Source organism: Anolis sagrei, chromosome 6 (genome assembly GCF_037176765.1).
Source record: "Anolis sagrei isolate rAnoSag1 chromosome 6, rAnoSag1.mat, whole genome shotgun sequence".
NCBI lineage: Eukaryota > Metazoa > Chordata > Lepidosauria > Squamata > Dactyloidae > Anolis > Anolis sagrei.
In genome coordinates, this window is record NC_090026.1 from 28,714,891 (window position 1) to 28,734,285 (window position 19,395).

Genomic DNA, 19,395 nt, shown 5'->3' on the forward strand with positions numbered 1-19,395 from the left:
CCTCTTCTTCCTCCTCCTGAGAAGAACATAATAAGCAGCTCCTATGCCAGAGGTATCATCGTCGCGCTCCTCCTCCTCCTCCTGAGAAGAACATCATGAGGAGCTCCTGTGCCAGAGGAATCGTTGTCGTCATCTTCCTCCTCTTCCTCCTGAGGAGAACATCCTGAGGAGCTCCTATGTCAGAGGGATCGTTGTCGTCATCCTCCTCCTCTTCCTCCTCAGGAGAACATCCTGAGGAGCTCCTATGCCAGAGGGATCGTTGTCGTCATCCTCCTCCTCTTCCTCCTCAGGAGAACCTCCTGGGGAGCTCCTATGCCAGAGGGATCATCGTCATCCTCCTCCTCTTCCTCCTCAGGAGAACATCCCTGAGGGTCTCCTTCTGCGCTGGAGGGAGTGAGGCCCAGCTGCTCCCAGCGCCTTGCCATCGTTGTTGCCCTCCTCCTGCTTCTCCTGAGCCAGGCTTGACTTCTGTGAGGGAAAAAGAAAATACTTGTACAGGCCTTGGTCAGCTTATGTGTTTGTTTCATGTTCTGTTTATGTATGTAAATAAAAATTATTTTTTAAAAAAGAGAAATGGAGTCCTCATTTTTTATGCTGTGTCTTTTTTGTATGTTTTTTGTAGTCCAACACTCAAGCCACTAAACCAGGTGTCCTCAAAGGCCCTCCAAGCTCATTTACGCGGCCCTCGCTCAGGGTCAACCTAAGTCTGAAATGACTTGAAAGCACACAACAACAATCCTATCTCATCAGCCGATGTTGTGAGGTTTGTTGGAAACTAGGCAAGTGAGGTTTATATATCTGTGGAATAATGTCCAAGGTGGGAGAAAGAACTCCTGTCTGTTTGAGGTAACTGTGAATGTAGCAAACGGCCAGCTTGATTAGCATTTAATGGCCTAGCGGTTTTCACTTTCCTACGCTTAGGTGGATCTGTAATTGGTTAATTGAACCAACCCAGAGAGTGATTCTCACCAATGATTCCTCTTCATCCTGGAAAGAAGTGACAAGTGGAGTGCCCGAAGAAGGGTTCCGTCCTGGGCCCGGTCCTGTTCAACACCTTTATGAATGACTTAAATGAAGTGTTAGAACAGTGGTTCTCAACATGGGGTCCCCAGATGTTTTTGGCCTACAACTCCCAGAAATCCCAGCCAGTTTACCAGCTGTTAGGATTTCTGGGAGTTGAAGGCCAAAAACATCTGGGGACCCCAGGTGGAGAACCATTGGGTTAGAATGCAAGATCATCAAGTTTGCAGATGATACCAAATTGGGAGTGATAGCCAATACTCCAGAAGACAGGAGCAGAATTCAAAACGATCTTAACAGATTACAGAGATAATTGGCCAAAACCAACAAAATGAAGTTCAACAGCAACAAATGCAAGATAGTCCCCTTAGGCAGAGGAAATGAAATGCAAAGATACAGAAGGAGTGTGTGCGTGTGGCGCTGGCTTGACAGCAGTACGTGTGAAAAAGATCTTGGAGTCCTTGTGGACAACAAGTAAAACATGAGCCAACAATGTCATGTGGCAGCAAAAAAAAGCCAACAGGAATTTTGGCCAACATAAATAGGAGTCTAGAGTCTAGATCCAGGGAAGTCATGCTACCCTTCTATTCTGCCTTGGTCAGACCACATCTGGAATCACACTGTGTCTAATTCTGGGCACCACAGTTAAAGGGAGATGTTGACAAGCTGGAATGTGTCCAGAGGAGGGTGACTACAACGATCAAGGGTCTGGAGAACAAGCCCTGTGAGGAGTGGCTTTAAAAGCTGGGCATGTTTAGCCTGCAGAAGAGAAGGCTGAGAGGAGATACGATAGCCATGTATAAATATGTGAGGGGAAGTCATGGAATTTGAGAGGAGCTTAGACCCAATTCTTTTCTGTCAAGAAATGTTGTTTATATTTTTACAAATATTCTTTTTTGAAACTTTAAAGATTGGACTCTGCATCTTTGCCTCCTAAAATCAAGAATTGTTTTTGCAGCCACAACACTTCATCTTTTGCTTGCTGTGAGCTGACTGCTCAATAAAGTATCATGTTTGTATTTTTGGATGCTCTGCGATTTTGGGAGCATTCCCTAGAACAGGGAAGGGGCATTTGTACAGCAATGGGTGCTCAGAACATACAAGCGGAAAAGCATAAACATAAGCAGGCGTTTCTATACAGAAGAGTTCTCGTGCATTAACATTGCTATGTTTTGAAACTCCTTCCCTTCTCGCTGATTGGCCAGCGCCAAGAAACCGCCCGGCATTTCCCAGGCCTCTGATTGGCCAGGCAGTGGGTCTTAGCTGATGCGTGCCCTGATTGGTGGAGGTGGCAATGATGCAGCTGGGGATCCCCTTCCAGCTGGGCAGGGAGATCCTGGGGCTTCCAATGGGCTTGTGGAGATGGTTCGGACAGTGGGGGGGTGGGATGGAGGGGCCTTCACCTGGATGTGTAGCAATAGAATGCTGGAGACAAAGAAAAGTCCAAATGAGGATTTGATGGGATTATGCAGATGCCAGCAGAGAAGATAATGAGAGTTCAATTTCCAGAAATCTTCACATGCTGGAAAGGCAAGGAAAGAGTCCCAGAGATGTCTATTGTTGGTAGAACTTTGTCCATCCATCAGTCGGTTTCTTTTGTTAGTCTTAATATTATTTAACTTGTGTGGGGTGCCGTTAACTAAGATAAATGAGGGGAAATTCTTTAAGTAACCTGCCCGTGAGTGACTCTTAGACTTTAGTCCCATGGATAGCTAAGATCCCCAGAAGGGAAATTTGGGTGGCAGGCTCATGTCCTCCTGCATGTTCCAGTTAGGTTCTTTGTTGCCCAGATAATGTCCCGTCTCTGGTTCTCACACAAGGCGTGGAAGGGGTATCTGGAAGTGCTCAAGAGATTGTCCAAGAGGTTACTGCAGTTCATGAGTTCATGTACATTTGCCTTCTATTTCATATAGTTCAATCATCATCATCATCATCATCATCATCATCATCATCACCATTACCACAAATGTGCGAGGGCATAGAGATGCCAAACAGACAAACCATAAAATGCAATCAGCCTGAAACCTATATATATCTGGGCATACTACAGCTGGACAATATCAAGCATGGGCAAGTGAAAAATGTGGTCAGCAAAGAATATATCCAAAGAGTCAGAAAGGTTTTGAAGAGCAAATTAAATGGCGGAAATACGATCAAGGCTATCAACACCTGGGCCATCCCCATCATTAGATACACTGCTGGAATTGTGAACTGGACGCAAGCAGAGCTGGATGATCTGGACAGAAAAACAAGAAAACTGATGACAATCCACTACTCATTACACCTGTGTAGTGATGTCGACAGACTTTACCTGCCCAGAAAATCAGGAGGCAGAGGGCTTCTGCAAGTAACACAAACGGTAGAAGAAGAGAAACATGCACCTGCAGATTATGTGAAAGGCAGTCAAGAACCAACATTGAGGGAAGTCAATAGTAGTAAACTGCTTAAAGGGCAAAAGACAAAGAGCGAATACCGTAAAAACACAATCCGGAGCAGAAGAGAAAACTGGTAAAAGAAGGCTCTCCATGGACAGTTCCTGGGGAAAACCGAGAGCCAAATTGACAAGGAAAAAACATGGCTGTGGCTCACAAATTGAACTTTGAAAAGATTCCGGTCGCCCAAGAACAAGCCATTCGAACCAACGCCATCAAAGCCAGAATTGAAAAGTCAATGACAGATCCCAAATGTAGACTCTGCAAGGAAGCAGATGAAACAATAGATCACATCCTCAGCTGCTGCAAGAACATCGCGCAGACAGACTACAAGCAGAGGCATAACACCGTTGCTCAGATGATTCATTGGAACGTGTGCTACAAATACCATCTGCCTGCGACAAAGAACTGGTGGGATCACAAGCTGGGAAAAGTTACAGAGAATGAACACCTCAAGCTACTCTGGGACTTCCGGATTCAGACAGACAGAGCTTTGGAGCATAATACTCCTGACCTCAGGATTGTGTTAAAAAACAAAGTATGGATTGTCGATGTTGCAATCCCAGGTGACAGAAGGATTGAAGAGAAACAACCGGAAAAGATGACACAATATGAGGATTTAAAGATTGAACTGGAATACTCTGGCACAAACCAGAGATCAGCACACTGGGTGCAGTGCCTAAAGACCTTGGCCTGCACTTAAACACAATTGGTGCTGAAAAAATTACCATCTGTCAGCTATAAAAGGCCACCCTGGGACCTGCATGCATTATTCGCCGATCCATCACACAGTCCTACACACTTGGGAAGTGTCCGATGTGTGATCCAATACAACAGCCAGCAGAGTGTCTGCTGTGGATTCATCTTGTTGTGTTTCAAATAATAATAATAATAATAATAATAATAATAATAATAATAATAATAGGTAGGTAGATCATGTGGTGCCTTTGATATAGGTTTCTAGAGGGAAAGAGGGGTGAAGAGAGGGAGTCTCGATGTTGATCAGTATAAAGTGGGAAAGGTTATTTAGGTTATTTGTTTTAATTTATTCCCCTGCGCTCGGGTGAGGTATTGCTTCAAGAAAAGAAAAAAACCATAATTTCGCAATATTTATAATTTAAATAACAAAAATGTATAATTGTAATATACAACTGTACTTACTTACTTAGGCGATCCCTCATATTTTGAGGATGATGGTCATCCAAGTAGAGTATCCTGGCAGTGGGTCCGTAGGTGACTGTGGAGCCCTATTCTTGATCTGCATCTTCTTCTGCAGTGAGGGCATCGGTTTCCAGGTGGAAGGCGGTTTCGGTCGGGTTGGCTTGACGCGGTTTCCTCTTGGCACGTTTCTCTCTTTCGCCCTCCATTCATGCCTCTTCAAATTCTGCAGCACTGCTGGTCACAGCTGACCTCCAACTGGAGCGCTCAAGGGCCAGGGCTTCCCAGTGCTCAGTGTCTATACCAGAGTTTAAAGGCTGGCTTTGAGCCCATCTTTAAATCTCTTTTCCTGTCCTCCAGCATTCCATTTTCCGTTCTTGAGTTCGGAGTAGAGCAACTGCTTTGGGAGATGGTGGTCGGGCATCCGGACAGCGTGGCCAGTCCAGCGGAGTTGATGGTGGAGGGCCATCGCTTCAATGCTGGTGGTCTTTGCTTCTTCCACCACGCTGACATTTCTCCACTTGTCTTCCCAGGAGATATGCAGGATTTTTCGGAGGCAGCGCTGATGGAATCGTTCCAGGTGTTGCATGTCACGCCTGTAGACTGTCCACGTCTCGCAGGCATATAGCAGGATTGGGAGGACAATAGCTTTATAAACAAGCACCTTGATATCCCTACGGATGTCCCGGTTCTCAAACACTCCCTGCTTCATTTGGAAATGTGGGGTGTTGTTTCAAGAAAAGGGAAAAAAAACATAATTTTGCAATATTTATAGTTTAAATAACAAAAAATGTATAATTGTAATATGCAACAGTATTTAATAAACCAAAAATTAATTATTAAACTTACCTGATAAGTGACTTCTTTGTCCATCCATCAGTAGGTTTCTTTTGTTGGTCTTAATATTATTTAACTTGTGTGGGGTGCCGTGAACTGAGATAAGTGAGGGGAAATTCTTTAAGTAACCTGCCCATGACTGATTTTTTGTTGCTGAATTTCATGAGCTAAATCTTCAATTGAAGGTTGGTATTTTGTACACTTCAAGCCCAAGCAAGTGCTACTAACTTCATCTGCTGCTATTTCTAATGGTAGGAAATGGCACCCATAGCACAGGACCTTGCCTCTCCTAGTCTCCCCCTCACTTATCTCAGTAATGATGGTCAATTAGAAATCCACAACACTCCAGAACAGTAGATTGGACGATGGTTGCTGTGGTTAGGTGGTTGCTGGCAATGGAGATCACAGGGCCCCCAGAGATGCGTCCCCCACAGCATTACGCTGCTCCCTGCTTTGCCGTCCGGTAGTGAGGTCAAAGCTCCCCTAACGGCCTAACCAGAACATCCCAGAACAAGACGCCCTCCGCCGATGTTTTGTTGGTTTTGGCCTACAGACCTCCAGCACAGAGTGTCTACACTACACTACCGCAAATCTTTAATCCTTAGCCACTGCACCTGGTTGTGCAGGAGCTGGGGATGAAATGTCCTTCTCGGCATGCGGCAGCATACTTCTCTGTATCCATCTGCGTGTCATCGAAAATGGCTAAGCGTGTCAGTGCTGACATGTGTGTCATAGGTTCGCCATCATGGATCTAGACCAGTGGTTCTCAACCTGGGGTCCCCAGATGGTTTTGGTCTTCAACTCCCTGAAATCCTAACAACTGGTAAACTGGCTGGGATTTCTGGGAATTGTAGGTCAAAAACATCTGGGGGCCCCAGGTTGAGAACCACTGATCTAGGCCAACCCCATCCTCTTTTCCTCACAATCAATGCGTCCAAGCTCCTTCTGGTTGTGTATGGAGACTTCATTCAAGGAGGCAAGGGACGCGCAGGTCTCGGCCAGGCCACCCTTCAGTTCAGCCAGGCCTTGGGAGAACTGGGAAACTGTAATGTCCATGTGGTAGAACTGGGCATTGAGATGGTAGACAGCCACATCCAGGATGTTCAGACGTGGGACGGGGGAGGAAAAAGAAGGCACCATATAAATTGTGAGTGTTCTTGAAGAAGGCGGAGGGTCCATCTACATTCTAGAATTATGGCAGTTTGACAGCACTTAGCTGCTATGCCCCAATCCTGTGGAATCAGGGGATTTGTAGCTCAATGAGGTACAGGCACAATTTGGCAGTAAAGGCGAAAGATTTGATAAAGGTACACCTCCCATGAGCCACAACAGTTAAAGTGATCTCAAATGGCAACGATTCTATAGAACACATACAGCCTGAAGCAGAAGCAGTTTTTAAAGCAGAAGTCTCAGGCCGTGCATGTGTGTGTGAAAAATAATGTGAAAAAAAATGAACAAACTCCTATGCACAAAGCACAGAACCATGAACTAATGATACAATGCCTAAAATGAAGAACAATTTGGACCAACATAAACTTACCAGTATTTCAATGAGAATGGTGGGCCTGTTTTTGGCTGATGAGATAGTCATGTGAATTCGGATTGTTGTGGTTGTTTCTCTGCAAGTCGTTTCAGACTTAGTGCAACCCCAAGTCTAAAGTTTAGGTCGGGGCCGGATAAATGATCTTGGAGGGTAAACTAAGGCCTACAGGCCTTAGTTTAGGGACCCCCGCTCTATACATATTTTGCAAAGCAGGATCTGCACAATAAACCTGTACCTAACTGTGTCTCTCCAGATTCGCTTCCAAATCGAGAGGAATGCACAAAAGTCTCTTCCATCTATTAAGGAAAATACATTTCAGGAGGAAACAGAAATTGGCAGGATGCAGCCGGGGGCAATTCCTGGCAGACCCTCCCAGAGAGACGGACACACCAGGCCACAGGCAACCTCAAGGGCAACCAAAGACAGTTTATTCCGTACTATGCATCAACGATAAACGATAAACTATAAGAGAGGGGGCTTGGGCAAATCTCACTCTCTCGCCCTCAGAGAAAGGCCATGGCAGACCTCTGCTGGAAACATGCTTGAAAAGAGGCTGGGGTGTCCTACCAAGGGGAAATTTCTCAATGTGATTAGAGGACGAGCCATACTCTCTCAGCCTCAGGAAGGCCATGGCAAAGCTCTCCATGGACTAGCACTTCATAGTGACTGCGTGCTAACTGGTTGCTAGCTGGAGCAAATGATAGGGAGTCGGCGACACCCCTATTAAAACAGTTCCACTGCCTGCCGATAAGTTTCCAGTCCCAATTCAAAGTGCAGGTTATCACCTACAAAGCCCTAAAAGGTTCAGGTCCTGCCTATCTTCGTGACCGCATTTTCCCCTGTGCATGGACCCTGAGATCTGCCGGGGGGGCCCTTCTCTCGATCCCACCACCGTCACAAGCACAATTGGTGGGGATGAGAGAGAGAGAAAGGGCCTTCTCGGAGGTGGCTCCATTTTCTAGAACTCTCTCCCCAGGGAGATTAGGCTAGCACCCACTCTGTCTGTCTGTTACTCTTCCATGGGGACCTCAAAACATGGAGGTTCCAATGTGCACTTGATAATGGTTAGGCTCCTATCTAGGATTGCCCAGTCCTCATTGACTGTCAGCTTGAACTCTGCCCTTTACCCCCATCCCTGGCCCTGTAACCTGCGTTTTGCACAAGCCCATGCCCAGACCTCTCTAAATTTGATCGGCCACCAAATTCTTGGTTCTGGTTATTGAGGTTGGCTTTGGTTTATTTTAATGGTGTTTTTATACTCTACCGTTTGAATGGTTTAATTAGATTGCCATGTGTTCATTATGTTTTTCAGTGTGTTTTTACTTCGTTAACTTTGCTGTTATTGGGCTTTGTTCCACTTGTAAGCCGGCCACAAAGTTGTTGTTGTTGTTGTTGTTATGAGTGTGGCTTAGAGGGCACACCCTCAGGCTCAGAGGGGGGGGGCATGTCACAATGCCCCCCCCCCGCCTGCATCACAGCCAGTGCCCTTAACCCCTCTGCCCCCCAGTGAGCCTCACTCTAGGCCTTTGGGAATAGAGATGGCAGAAGCTGGTAATGCCAGGCGCCCCCTGTGGGCCCCCAGCCCACGTAGGCAGGGGCATGTGGAGGAGAGGCGGGCCCTCCTCCGGGCACAAAGGGAGGGGGCCCAGGCCCCCCAAAAGCTCCGCCTCCTCAGGCCAAAGGAATTTGTTGGCCTTGGGGGGGCCCTTCCAAGGGGCCCCGCAAGACATGGGGGCCCCTGCCTTGTGAAGCAGGGGCCCCTCCAACCCGTCCTGCTCCCCAGGAGGAGGGAGGCAGAGGGGGCCCTGCCCTGCCTGGGCCACCCCTTGGAAAGGGGTAATGGAAGCGGGGCCAGGGAAGAGAGGCGGCGGCCGTGCCCCCAGGGGCCTCTCCGGGCCCTCCTGGCGGGGAGGGAGGCGGAGGAGGAGGTGCTTCCCGTCATCCTCCTCCCCGCCCCCTCCTCCCCCCCTCCCCGGCCGAAAGCCAACGCCTGGGGCCCGGAGACCCGCCCCCTCCTACCATACATCGGCCGGCCTGCCCGTATTCCAACGCCGCCCCTGACCCCGCCGTCAACTCCCACCAGGCCTTTTAGGTAAGTACACATGCACAGCACCCCCTGCTCCTCCCCTCCCCTTCCGTTGCCCCCCACCCTTGCTGGTGGGGTTTGCTTTTCCACTTGGAATGGGAGGGACCTTGCTTGCGGGGGCGGGGCTTGGCTCTAAGCTAGTGTCAGGGGATAGGGGAGGAGCCTCACCTCACCTCATCTAAAGGGGCGGGGCTTCCTTTTAAGCAAGGGACAAGAGAATGGGCGCGAGGGGGGGCTCCCTTGGAGGGGGCAGGGCTGTGCTCTATGCAAGTGTCAAGGTGAGGGGGCGGGGAATATTGAGGAATTATTAGGATTCTAGGGACCACATATACAGTATATAGATATATATTGTGATGTACATATTTTGATAATTAAAATATTTTTGATAATTAAAATCAGAATGTAGAGGGTGGTGAGTTGGTGAGGATGGGCAGGGGGAAAGCCTTCTCATGGGGAGGAGTGAGAAGAGAATAGAGTTCACTAGAGGGGACATGAACACAGAAAAGGGAGGCAACTGTCACTCCTCTGTGCTCTTTTGACATTAGCAGCTATACAATATATATATAAATGTCTTTTCTTTGCAGGTGAACTAGATGGGTATCATCGCCTTCCTCCTCCCCCTCCCCCTCCTCCCCCCCTCCCCTCCCCCCCCTTGAGGGGTTCCTATGCCAGAGGTATCATCGTTGCCCTCCTCCTCTCCTTCCTCCTGAGGAGAACATCACGAGGAGCTACCGCACTACAGGAATCGTTGTCGTCATCTTCCTCCTCTTCCTCCTCCTGAGAAGAACATAATAAGGAGCTCCTGTGCCAGAGGTATCATCGTCGCGCTCCTCCTCCTCCTCCTCCTCCTCTTCCTCCTCCCCCTGAGAAGAACATAATGAGGAGCTCCTGTGCCAGAGGAATCGTTGTCGTCATCTTCCTCCTCTTCCTCCTGAGGAGAACATCCTGAGGAGCTCCTATGCCAGAGGTATCATCGTCACACTACTCCTCTTTTTCCTATTGAGGAGAACATCATGAGGAGCTCCTGTGCCAGAGGGATCGTTGTTGTCATCCTCCTCCTCTTCCTCCTCAGGAGAACATCCTGAGGAGCTCCTATGCCAGAGGTATCATCGTCACACTACTCCTCTTTTTCCTATTGAGGAGAACATAATGAGGAGCTCCTGTGCCAGAGGAATCGTTGTCGTCATCTTCCTCCTCTTCCTCCTGAGGAGAACATCCTGAGGAGCTCCTATGCCAGAGGTATCATCGTCACACTACTCCTCTTTTTCCTATTGAGGAGAACATCATGAGGAGCTCCTATGCCAGAGGGATCGTTGTCGTCATCCTCTTCCTCTTCCTCTTCAGGAGAACCTCCTGGGGAGCTCCTATGCCAGAGGTATCATCGTCATCCTCCTCCTCTTCCTCCTCAGGAGAACATCCCTGAGGGTCTCCTTCTGCGCCAGAGGAAGTGAGGCCCAGTTGCTCCCATGCCTTGCCATCGTTGTTGCCCTCATCCTGCTTCTCTGAGCCAGGCTTGGCTTCTGTGAGGGAAAAAGAAAATACTTGTACAGGCCTTGGTCAGCTTATGTGTTTGTTTCATGTTCTGTTTACGTATGTAAATAAACATTATTTTTTTAAAAAGAGAAATGGAGTCCCCATTTTTTATGCTGTGTCTTTTTTGTATGTTTCGGGGAGAACCCTTATTTTCAGAGTTGTAGTCCAACACTCAAGCCACTAAACCAGGTGTCCTCAAACTAAGGCCCAAGGGCCGGATACGCCCCTCCAAGGTCATTTACGCAGCCCTCGCTCAGGGTCAACCTAAGTCTGAAATGACTTGAAAGCACACAACAACAATCCTATCTCATCGGCCGATGTTGTGAGGTTTGTTGGAAACTAGGCAAGTGAGGTTTATATATCTGTGGAATAATGTCCAAGGTGGGAGAAAGAACTCCTCTCTGTTTGAGGTAACTGTGAATGTAGCAAATGGCCAGGTTGCTTAGCATTTAATGGCCTAGCGGTTTTCACTTTCCTACGCTTAGGTGGATCTGTAATTGGTTAATTGAACGAACCCAGAGAGTGATTCTCACCAATGATTCCTCTTCATCCTGGAAAGAAGTGACAAGTGGAGTGCCCGAAGAAGGGTTCCGTCCTGGGCCCGGTCCTGTTCAACATCTTTATGATTGACTTAAATGAAGTGTTAGAACAGTGGTTCTCAACATGGGGTCCCCAGATGTTTTTGGCCTACGACTCCCAGAAATCCCAGCCAGTTTACCAGCTGTTAGGATTTCTGGGAGTTGAAGGCCAAAAACATCTGGGGACCCCAGGTTGAGAACCATTGGGTTATAAGGCAAGATCATCAAGTTTGCAGATGATACCAAATTGGGAGGGATAGCCAATACTCCAGAAGACAGAAACAGAATTCAAAACCATCTTAACAGATTAGAGAGGTGATTGGCCAAAACCAACAAAATGAAGTTCAACAGCAACAAATGCAAGATAGTCCCCTTAGGCAGAGGAAATGAAATGCAAAGATACAGAAGGAGTGTGTGCGTGTGGCGCTGGCTTGACAGCAGTATGTGTGAAAAAGATCTTGGAGTCCTTGTGGACAACCAAGTAAAACATGAGCCAACAATGTCATGTGGCAGCAAAAAAAAGCCCACAGGAATTTTGGCCAGCATAAATAGGAGTCTAGAGTCTAGATCCAGGGAAGTCATGCTACCCTTCTATTCTGCCTTGGTCAGACCACATCTGGAATCACACTGTGTCTAATTCTGGGCACCACAGTTAAAGGGAGATGTTGACAAGCTGGAATGTGTCCAGAGGAGGGTGACTAAAACGATCAAGGGTCTGGAGAACAAGCCCTATGAGGAGTGGCTTTAAAAGCTGGGCATGTTTAGCCTGCAGAAGAGAAGGCTGAGAGGAGATACGATAGCCATGTATAAATATGTGAGGGGAAGTCATGGAATTTGAGAGGAGCTTAGACCCAATTCTTTTCTGTCAAGAAATGTTGTTTATATTTTTACAAATATTCTTTTTTGAAACTTTAAAGATTGAACTCTGCATCTTTGCCTCCTAAAATCAAGAATTGTTTTTGCAGCCACAACACTTCATCTTTTGCTTGCTGTGAGCTGACTGCTGAATAAAGTATCCTGTTTGTATTTTTGGATGCTCTGCGATTTTGGGAGAATTCCCTAGAACAGAGAAGGGGCATTTGTACAGCAATGGGTGCTCAGAACATACAAGCGCAAAAGCATAAACATAAGCAGGCATTTCTATACACAAGAGTTCTCGTGCATTAACATTGCTATGTTTTGAAACTCCTTCCCTTCTCGCTGATTGGCCACCACCAAGAAACCGCCTGGCATTTCCCAGGCCTCTGATTGGCCAGGCAGTGGGTCTTAGCTGATGCGTGCCCTGATTGGTGGAGGTGGCAGTGATGCAGCTGGGGATCCCCTTCCAGCTGGGCAGGGAGATCCTGGGGCTTCCAATGGGCTTGTGGAGATGGTTCAGAGGCTGGGGGGTGGGGGGGGGGGTGGGATGGAGGGGTGAAGGAGTGATGTAAAGGAGTGATGACATTATTATGTCCCTTATGCAAGAGAGACACCATTGTGTCCCCAATACAGAGGTACAGAAATGGCTATGTACCACAGAGGGATTGGCACGCCATACCTCCATGTGGACATGGTGGATTTCAGACCCCTGACACTAATGCTTCACACTATTTTGGCCAAGTATACAGGACATCATGACATAGGACTAAAGACAGGCCATACTCTCCAGATACATACACTGTTCCTACCCCACTGACCATATATGGACATTACCCTTGAAGACAGGAAGGATGACATCGCCTGTAGCTGACCTCACCTGTAGATTACCTCACCCTTAAGAGTCTAACCAATCACTTGGCAGTTATATAATCCTCCACTGTTGCTATGCAGACTTTGCTGAAGAGCACCAAAACCTATATAAGCATTGCATAGACAACAATAAAAGGTCATCATCATTCACTTCTACACCCTGCCTCCCGCCTGGTCATTATCTCGTTCCCAACATCTGGTGACCGACGACGTGATAAGATCCAGGCATCCCATGCTTACCGCTGGAATAGCTACAAGGTGCGCACCCTTCAGTGAGTTTTCTCACTCCCACAAATCGTAAGTTATGGGATTAAGTATGTCAGTTTCGCAGCTGCGGCATGCACAAGAACTGTACAGGTTGTTAAAACAGGCAGGGTATTTTGAAATAAATCAGGGCCAGGTAGAAGATTTACTTGGAGAAATTAGGTATCATTGTTTATGGTACCCAGAAGGAGGTTCATTGATCCCATCAGATTGGATCAGAATTGGTCAAACCTTTCATGAAAAACCCCAGGGGACAATTCAACAATTGTCCCTGTGGAAGCAATGTTGTGAAACAATCACTCTTTTGGGAGTGACAGATAATTGCCCACCCGTGGCTCCGGCCGCGAGTCAGACTCTTCCAACTCAGATCATAAATCCTCTTTTTACCCCACTAGAGACAGAATGTCCACAGCTAGCCCTCCCTATCCTGCCTTCATGTGTCTTTGCTTTTGAATCATCCCCCGCCGATCCAAATCTCCCCTCCACTTCTCTTGAAAATAAACAGCCAAGTCTTGAGAAGTTTTTACAGCCCCAGCCACTGAGAGACATGATTCCTCAGACCATTCAAAATGCTGGGGGCCAAAAAACCCTTCATGACATGACAGAGTTCGGGGAAGCTGTATCCCCTTCTGTCCACATTCAAAACACAACAGCCATGATTCCAGACCTAATTTATGGCTCCGACACATTCATTAAAGCAGCTGGCCGACCAGAGCTTCCCATAATGTCATTTGACCCCAAAACATGTGGGGTTAAACAATCCATTGATCATCAAACAATCATCAATATCATAATTCACCTCCCAGATTTTGAGTCTGAAAAAACACATGCCTCTACAGAGGGTGTCACATAAATAAACAGTGCCTATACCACGTCTGGATAGACCTCTGTCAGGTCACAGATTAATACATCATTGCTGAGACAGTTTAACAACCCCTCTCTCCAAAAGACAACATTAAAACATTTCCATTCAACAAAACATAAAGCTCCCGTATATACTGTCATTAAATAAACATTTGTTACAAAATGGTTTTCAAAATGAACTTCTGTTTAATCAGAAGTTCCAGAGTTATATTACATAAATAATCTAAAATCAGAGATCAATATAGAGAGTCCTCATTCTTTTTAAAAGAGTGTTTTGATAAAAAAGCTTTCAAAGTTTTATCTTTGATAAAGATAGACAATACACAGTCCTCTAAAAATTGTCAAATTTCATCTCCTTTAATGCTAAACAATATTGATTAATTATAAAAGATAATAAAAGCCACTACAACTCTTTAAGATAGTTCTTTATGTTATACTAACCCTCAACTGAGAGATTGTTTGAGATTGTTTTCATTGTTATTGCTATTTCATAGTTATAATTTTACTCATTGTTATTGTTTCATAATTATAAGTTTCCTACTGTCATAAATTATAATAAAAATGTCTTACATACAAAACAGACTTTCATTTACTTAATCAAGTTTGATACACATACCCATACACAACAATTTAAATACTGACAAAGTTGGTGTTGATTTCATAATCAAGAGTTGTGCTTCTTAAAATCTATAGTTCACAACTCAAACACATTCTAAACTCCACCAACAATAACATTAAACCAAGCTTGACACACAAAACTTCTTGTCCCTTTCATTTTAAAGGGTTAATTATATATAAAACTCAAATTACACTACATTCAACTCATACAATCTTAAATTTTAATCACACCTAAAGACTATGCCTTTCATCTGATACTTACAGATGAATCGGCTTCACCAAAACACACTTCTTACAAAACATTGATTGACAAAACATGCTTACATGATAACATATCTTGCTATGTTAATACACTTTAAACATTCTCGCTTAATTCATTCTAAGATTGAGTTTATTAAGTCTACAAATCATAGCCTTGTTTATTTTCTTTTGATGTTCTTCTTCCTTTCCTATCACACTACAACACACTACAATCAACATTTTAAAAGTCTGATCTCAGCTTTCACTAGATTTAAACATTCTGTCATTGATTTTCCACAATAAAATCAACACTCACTTCTTACAGACAGACACACACCCCTATTCGTTACCCACATTTAAAAATTAACAAAACGATACTCAAAACCAGACATTTATTGCTTTATTCATACATCATATCTACCTTACAAGACACTAAAATCCATCAGAGTCTCTCCCCTTTCCAAGCCGAGACACGCTGCCCAAATCGGGGGGGCCGTACATTCCACAGGAGAGAGCTAGCCGTCCCAGGAACGGCCAGGCTTTGAGATCTAAACACACACACACACACACACACACCAATGCCTCCTCCCTTTCTTTTGTCTGTTTTAAAATGACTTTTTTGACTCATGATTGTTTACCTTTTGATTTATGCTTGATTATATTATAAGATGTTTTTAAATATGCTTTCATTCTGCTTTCATGCCTAATACTTAAAAACTACAATTCCCTTCCTCACACACCGATGCCCACTCTATACTATGCTGGTCAAAGACCATAATAAATCATTGATTGATTGATTAATAGCTCCCACAATCCTTCCTCTACAACAAAACACAACCCTATGAGCCATGCCTTTTCATCCTCAAACTACAAAACCTATCATCCCTTTCTCATTACACAATCACTAAAGTTTTCCAACAGCTTTACTGTTGCTCATTGCCTCACTCATCCACATATATTTCAACAGATTAAAACCACTTACTCATAACATTGCTCAAAATACATTCCCTAAAGATTTTAATACAACATTTTTCTACTTTGGTCAAATCTATTCTTTACCTTAACCTTAAAGATTCTAAAACTGCTTTTTTCCTTTTATGACTCTATATCAGTTCCAAAACTTTTACATCCATACCATCCTAATACTAAAGGTTAACCATGGCTTCCCATTATTGACCTGGGTTTAACACACTCAGTTTTTTTTAAGATGTTCAGTTAATCTGATCTCTTCATCACAGACAGTTTTCTGTCTCCAAGCCATCCCTATACACTCATGACAGACTTACAGACTATCTACATACAATCAACAGGTGTTTCATAAACACCCCATCCTCAATAAAATATCACCATTAATAAACTCCTAACTACAACAGTCATTTCAACTTCAACCACTTATACTCTTTGCCTCATTTTTTCCTTACACAATTACCTTTACATTCATAAACATCTTTACTACAACATACCTTATGTTACAATGCTAAATTCACAATGTTCTACCCATATCTTTAACATTCCATATAATAGCCACACCAAACACAATTGCTGAGTGTTCAAATCATACCTCAACAAACCATCTGCTTTTTCTCACACACAAAACAAAAGGGGGAGTCACCCCCTTCCTCTTTCCTGCTCGTTTTTGGGTTTCACTTTCCAATGACCTTCCTATACGTGTTATTTACCATTAATCATTTAAATTTAATTTTATCTGATTCTTCTTTCGTTACCAGGATCCAGAAGCATTTCCCTCTCCCTACCCCCTTCTACTCCTTTGATACAGGTTGCCAGATCCGGAGTGAGAAGGCCCAGCCCCCCTCATCGCCTAGAGCCAAAGAGTTAAAGGAGACCTCATGGGCCATCCAGTCCAACCCCCTGCAAAAAACCAAGAGTTCCTGCTTCAGCTGTCATAAACCTATGAACTTTACTTCTTAAATCAAGCGCTTTGGATTCCTGCTCACTACATTTGTCTCTGAAAATATGACGTGACACCAAGGCCTTCAAAATTCCATTCACCTTCCAGTCTATTCTATATATTGTTTCAAATCTCACAAATAATTTCAACAAAATACTTATGCATGTTGTTTTTTAATGACTTAGCTTAACATTTTAAGCAAAACTCTGTACCTGCTTGGTAAAACTTTTATTATCCAATTTATTTACTCTACACAGCTATTGATGGCTATATAATAATCTGCTACTGCTACATTTGCCCATTGTTATAAGCTTCTTGCTAGCCTCACGCTCTGCTGACCTTTCCCCTCACCTCAAAGTGATATCCTAATACATGACCTGACTTCCTGTCGACTACAAAAAACAGTTCAAATTGCTTTACTATTGACTGGCTGTTTAATCATATGCTGCTGCTACATCCCATCCCTATAGCAGCTTTACCAGCCACGGCCCCTATAAGCCCCTCCTAAACATGATGTCCTTTATACGTACAAATTGTTAAAAAAAAAAAACAAAAAAGGGGGAGATGAAGGAGTGATGTAAAGGAGTGATGACATTATTATGTCCCTTATGCAAGAGAGACACCATTGTGTCCCCAATACAGAGGTACAGAAATGGCTATGTACCACAGAGGGATTGGCACGCCATACCTCCATGTGGACATGGTGGATTTCAGACCCCTGACACTAATGCTTCACACTATTTTGGCCAAGTATACAGGACATCATGACATAGGACTAAAGACAGGCCATACTCTCCAGATACATACACTGTTCCTACCCCACTGACCATATATGGACATTACCCTTGAAGACAGGAAGGATGACATCGCCTGTAGCTGACCTCACCTGTAGATTACCTCACCCTTAAGAGTCTAACCAATCACTTGGCAGTTATATAATCCTCCACTGTTGCTATGCAGACTTTGCTGAAGAGCACCAAAACCTATATAAGCATTGCTTAGACAACAATAAAAGGTCATCATCATTCACTTCTACACCCTGCCTCCCGCCTGGTCATTATCTCGTTCCCAACAGAGGGGCCTTCACCTGGATGTGTAGCAAGAGAATGCTGGAGACAAAGAAAAGTCCAAATGAGGATTTGACAGGATTATGCAGATACCAGCAGAGAAGACAATGAGAGTTCATTTTCCAGAAATCTTCACATGCTGGAAAAGCAAGGAAAGAGTCCCAGAGATGTCTGTTCTTGGTGGAGCTTTGTCCATCCATCAGTCGGTTTCTTTTGTTGGTCTTAATATTATTTAACTTGTGTGGGGTGCCGTGAACTAAGATAAGTGAGGGGGAATTCTTTAAGTAACCTGCCCGTGAGTGACTCTTAGACTTTAGGCCCATGGATAGCTAAGATCCCCAGAAGGGAAATTTGGGTGGCAGGCTCATGTCCTCCTGCAGTGTTCCAGTCAGGTTCTTTGTTGCCCAGATAATGTCCCGTCTCTGGTTCTCACACAAGGCGTGGAAGGGGTATCTGGAAGTGCTCAAGAGATTGCCCAAGAGGTTACTGCAGTTCATGAGTTCATGTACATTTGCCTTCTATTTCATATAGTTCAATAATCATCATCATCATCATCATCATCACAAATGTGCGAGGGTATAGAGATGCCAAACAGACAAACCATAAAATGCGATCAGCCTGAAACCTATATATATCTGGGCATACTACAGCTGGACAATATCAAGCATGGGCAAGTGAAAAATGTGGTCAGCAAAGAATATATCCAAAGAGTCAGAAAGGTTTTGAAGAGCAAATTAAATGGCGGAAATACGATCAAGGCTATCAACACCTGGGCCATCCCCATCATTAGATACACTGCTTGAATTGTGAACTGGACGCAAGCAGAGCTGGATGATCTGGACAGAAAAACAAGAAAACTGATGACAATCCACTACTCATTACACCTGTGTAGTAATGTCGACAGACTTTACCTGCCCAGAAAATCAGGAGGCAGAGGGCTTCTGCAAGTAACACAAACGGTAGAAGAAGAGAAACATGCACTGGCAGATTATGTGAAAGGCAGTCAAGAACCAACATTGAGGGAAGTCAATAGTAGTAAACTGCTTAAAGGGAAAAAGACAAAGAGCGAATACCGTAAAAACACAATCCGGAGCAGAAGAGAAAACTGGTAAAAGAAGGCTCTCCATGGACAGTTCCTGGGGAAAACTGAGAGCCAAATTGACAAGGAAAAAACATGGCTGTGGCTCACAAATTGAACTTTGAAAAGATTCCGGTCGCCCAAGAACAAGCCATTCGAACCAACGCCATCAAAGCCAGAATTGAAAAGTCAATGACATATCCCAAATGTAGACTCTGCAAGGAAGCAGATGAAACAATAGATCACATCCTCAGCTGCTGCAAGAACATCGCGCAGACAGACTACAAGCAGAGGCATAACACCGTTGCTCAGATGATTCATTGGAACGTGTGCTACAAATACCATCTGCCTGCGACAAAGAACTGGTGGGATCACAAGCTGGGAAAAGTTACAGAGAATGAACACCTCAAGCTACTCTGGGACTTCCGGATTCAGACAGA

At 44.8% G+C, this 19,395-nt stretch overlaps 1 long non-coding RNA gene across 1 annotated transcript; it reads left to right on the forward strand.

Moving 5' to 3' along the window:
* Positions 1 to 13,041: 13,041 nt before the first annotated feature.
* Positions 13,042 to 17,845, forward strand: LOC137097361 (uncharacterized). Its single transcript, XR_010910156.1, has 2 exons — positions 13,042 to 13,212; positions 16,629 to 17,845. It is a non-coding gene; the product is annotated as an uncharacterized lncRNA (long non-coding RNA).
* The last annotated feature ends 1,550 nt before the right edge of the window (positions 17,846 to 19,395 follow it).